At 43.1% G+C, this 5,029-nt stretch overlaps 1 long non-coding RNA gene across 1 annotated transcript; it reads right to left on the bottom strand.

The window, feature by feature from the left end:
• Positions 1–2,007: 2,007 nt before the first annotated feature.
• On the bottom strand, positions 2,008–3,815 carry LOC138965881 (uncharacterized). Its single transcript, XR_011455546.1, has 2 exons — positions 2,656–3,815; positions 2,008–2,251 (listed from the first exon to the last, which is right to left on the bottom strand). It is a non-coding gene; the product is annotated as an uncharacterized lncRNA (long non-coding RNA).
• Between the last annotated feature and the right edge of the window lie 1,214 nt (positions 3,816–5,029).

Here is a 5,029-nt window from a genome sequence, read left to right on the forward strand (position 1 = left end):
GAATTGTCTTGTCTGATTGCTGTTCATGAACTGCTTGTTGCAACGTTTGTTTTTGAGTCAATTTTTGCCATGCCAGAGCAACATTATAACATACAATACAACAACAATAATACAAATTTTACAAAACTAGCACTACAGAGAGAAGTGATACAGTAGTGAAAAGTAAGACATGCAAGAACATTCTGAAAGGGAGAAGGGGAGGTAATGCGTCCGCAACCTCAAACTGTGTCGATTACGAGTACTTTTCCTTGCACTAGCGCGACAAAATTCTTAGTGTTCCTCGAATTCTCTCCCCTGGACTGTCGTCCTCTTTGCGGTAAAGCAGCTTTTCTTCGTGTTCTCCGTGCGTTGAACGTGAGAACAGTCCGGGCAGCGAATACTACTGAAACGATCATACTCTCATGACATTGATACCTCTTACCTTACAGCAGTCTTCGGGTAATTGACATATGTGTTTACAGAGGTACACATGCATGTGAACGGTTGAGTCACACTTCACGAAATCAAATCATCTGGGAACATGCCAGATAAAATGTGTAACTGATTTGACAAATGCACTGAATTTAATATAATGAAAGATACAGCCACACACACACACACACACACACACACACACACACGCACACACACACACACACATACACACTGACTGACGTACACACAGGTACATACACACTGACTGACGTACACAGTCACACACACATACACACACACACACGCAAGCGAATACACTGCACACACATTATTCTATTAACATTTGTAGAACACCATAACTGGAATGCACTTTAATTAACCCACATCGACACACTGTATGCCCAATAAACATGCCAGAACTGGGCCACTGCTGGCGTTTTGATGGCAATGCCAGTTGCCAGAACTACTGCCATCAAAGGCCCACCTATGGCCCAATGCTGGCATATTACCCGTATGCACATTGGCAAATTGATGGGCCATCACTGGCAAGCCAGCACTTTGCCAGCAAAAACCCATCATTTATTTGCTGGCTTTTTGATGGCTTGCCATCATTTTTCCAGCAATTTGCCAGCAATTTGCCAGCAAAAACCCATCATTTATTTGATGGCTTTTTGATGGCTTGCCATCATTTTGCCATCATTTTGCCAGAATTTTGCCAGCAAAAACCCATCATTTATTTGATGGCTTATTGATGGCTTGCCATCATTTTGCCATCATTTTGCCAGAATTTTGCCAGCAAAAACCCATCATTTATTTGATGGCTTTTTGATGGCTTGCCATCATTTTGCCATCATTTTGCCAGAATTTTGCCAGCAAAAACCCATCATTTATTTGATGGCTTATTGATGGCTTGCCATCAAAAACCCAGCATTTTGCCAGCATTTCGCCAGCATTTTGCCAGCATTTTGCAGGTTTTTAGTTCCATATAAAAAAAAACTTTTTTCCATATATTTTCCGTTAATGGCCCTTTACCTGCTGAAATTACCGGGCCACAACTGGCCCGGCAAAATGCCATATTTCTGTCTTTACCATTGCCAGCAAAATGCCAATAAGTTGCAGGAAATATACCAATACCACTGATTCGGATAGAATGACGGCTCTATTCATGTACTCGATCTGCACAGTCTTGTTAGCCCATAGATGGTTGTTAGAAGTCTATAAATATGCTTTGTTTTGTCATTTTTTACTGTGAATGTAATAACAATAACAAAACACAGCACATCAATGGACTTTTCAACCCATGCTGGCGGCAAGACATGCGCAAATAAAGCAAAGGGCAATGCTGTCAAGCTGTACATTAGCAATATGCATATGCGTAATTATCAAATTCATCAGTAAAATGCAATTGAAATGCTAATCACATTTGTCGTGTAACTTATCTGGCAAGTAAAGGCAGTGGTTTTGACAGAATATCGTCATCAACGCAGTCATAGCGGGCACAACAACAATACAGTAATATATATTAAAAACAAAACAAATGTAAAGCTTCCAAACAGCAACGACTCATTACCGAAACATTACAGAAACGTACGCTTTGTTTTCAGTTGCTCACTGTTTTATTTTATTTGTACAGCGTTCTAAATTTCACACTCGAGACATGATGACCAAAGGCAGGAATGTTTCTTGTTCACTTCCCAGTAAACCTCCGTAGGATTGTCTTGATTCTGTCATTTCTCTGTTCGCATCCGCAACGTTGAGATAACGCTTCTTTTCTTTGTCCTGACGTCGTAGCCTACGGTAAGCCATTGAAACTCTCAAGTCCTCCTGCCGTTCACCTCTTGAAACATGAAAGCAAACGAGTTTTGTTGGTTTTAATTCATTATTCCATATCACACACACACACACACACACACACACACACACACACACACACACACACACACACACACACACACACACACACACACACACACACACACACACAACCAAACAACCAAACAAACGCAAGCATACACGCAGGCATGCAAGCAAACAGCACACGCACGCACGCACGCGCGCGCGCTCACACACACACACGCGCACACACACACGCGCACACACACACACACACACACACACACATACACACACAGAGGCATTCTCACAGAGAGGACGACTTCTTGTAATCTATCATATTTTCTGAACTGACTAAAATGCCAAGCAGAAGTAAGGGGTCAACAGGAATATGTATTTTGATCTAACCTGCGAAGCTTACGTTGTCTCGGACAGCTCTCTTGCGTTTCTCTCAGGAACTGAGACCCAGGCGAGCTGCATCTTATCCAGTTGGGCAGTCAGACACTTGCACAAATCTTTGTCCTGGAGTGAATAGACACATACTCAATGTCAACATTCACAAGATGCAATTTGTTTGGTTACAAGTAAGCTTATGGTAATGCCTATGGTGCTTTTCTTTTGACAGAGACAAAACAAACTCAATCACACAAAGAAAGGAAAAAGGCACACACACACACACACACACACACACACACACACACACACACACACAACCGCGCGCGCGGGCGCACACACACACACACACACACACACAACCGCGCGCGCGGGCGCGCACACACACACACACACACACACACACACACACACACACACACACACACACGCGCGTGCGCGCGCAGATTCTTTCTTACAGAGAGGACGACTTCTTAAAGTCTATTATATTTTGCGAACTGACTCAAACGTCCAGCAGAAGAAAGTTGAAAAAAAGACCGACAACGGAGGAAAAGAACAAGAAGATACTAGATCTAACGCCGTTGCGACGACCTGCTCACACAACTGTTTGTGAAACTCACCACGCTTGCTTCTAGCCGGAGGAGATCGGACGCGTACTGAAATCGAAGAAGGTGCTTTGGAAATTCCTTGAAGTTGAATGCAAAACAAATAACCGGACATCTGCAGAACCACCGCGGGCCGGATTTAGTTGACAATGCGTCATCATCACGAGTGACGTCAAGATATTTCGACATTTGTTTGTACATTACGTCACTCCAAGTGAGAAAGTCATACCGCTGTGCTGTCGCAGATCTTCTTGCCAGCAATTATCCAGCATTGGCCCACTGCTGGCGTGCCAGCAAAAACCCACCTATAATTGCCAGCAAATCGCCACCTATGGCCCAATGCTGGCAAACAAGCACTGGGCCACCAATGGCGTGCCAACAGTGGGCCAATTAAGGCATTTTACTGGCCGACAATATTACTGGAATGCCAGAGATGGGCCAGTGATGGCAAGCCATAACTGGGCCTTTGTTGGCAAACCATAATTGGCCCAATGTTGGTTTTTTTATGGCCAGCTTTACCAAACTTGCCAGCAAAAAGCCAGCAGTGGCCCAGTTCTGGCATGTTTATTGGGATGTGTGCACACTGGCACCCGCGCCAGTATAACGCTATGCAAACTGACAGCCAGTGGACGGGTGGGGGGGGAGGCAACATTTGAACTACACCACACAACATCTTGATCATGTGCCGAGGGTCTGAAGTTTCGCAATGACGATGTCACAAAAGCAAAGCTTCAGGTGACAGAAAAATTATGGTTTATTATGATAGACTTTGCGTTCAAGCATAATGAAAGAAGTTTATGGCAAATCATGTCTTCATGACAAAGAAAGATCTTAATGGCCCAATGACCAATCATGAATGATGTCGAAGATCAAATGCTACATTAAGTTACACTGACCTCTGTATCTCCCCCCCCCACACACACACACACAAGATTACTCAATAAATGTCTTGATGTTGACGACGAGCGTGGTGTTTGCTCAGTAACTGATGTTGATGACCATTGTAAAAGACAAACAAACAAACAAACACACACACACACACACACACACACACACACACACACACACACACACACACACACACACACACACACACACACACACACACACACACACACACACACACACACAAAACAAATGCGTTATGGTGTTCCAAGAATACTATGAAGCAATGATGTTTTGATGTCAAGAAAAACGATTTAAATAAGGATTTTAATTTGAGAGCCAGATGAAAAACAACAAGAAAACACAACAAACTCAAAGATAACACGAACTGGTGTCTCAATATTGATGGGTTTATTTAATGTACTGATTTGAAGTTTTTAAAAAATGTCCAAGACCACCGTCTCATAATAATGTGACCCTCCACCACGAAATGAGTCGCATGTCACCTCGCGCGGTTCTGCGCTAGGCTTAATATAAGTCCGGGGAGTGTCTGGTAACAGTGTGAGGGTCACCTTAGTCACAGGCTTATAACTCAAACAGTTTTCGTTCTTTTCTAAAACGGGTTTCACCACTGGATAGAGCATAAAACACTCTTTATGAAAATGTAAAAATATGAAAATCATGCAAAGGTGACATGCGACTCATGTCGTGGTGGAGGGTCACAATTATATAATGTTCCCTGAAAGATTATGAAGCAATGATGCCAATTGCTGATGAAGGCTTGCAGCTTAATTGATGTCTAAGGCTGAACTGGTGACTTGGCACCGGTGTATAATCGGTTTCGGGACTACGATTATTCCACAAGTGCCAAATAATTGAACAGCCATTCTTGGTGAAGT

This window comes from Littorina saxatilis, linkage group LG5 (assembly GCF_037325665.1).
Source record: "Littorina saxatilis isolate snail1 linkage group LG5, US_GU_Lsax_2.0, whole genome shotgun sequence".
NCBI classification, from domain to species: domain Eukaryota; kingdom Metazoa; phylum Mollusca; class Gastropoda; order Littorinimorpha; family Littorinidae; genus Littorina; species Littorina saxatilis.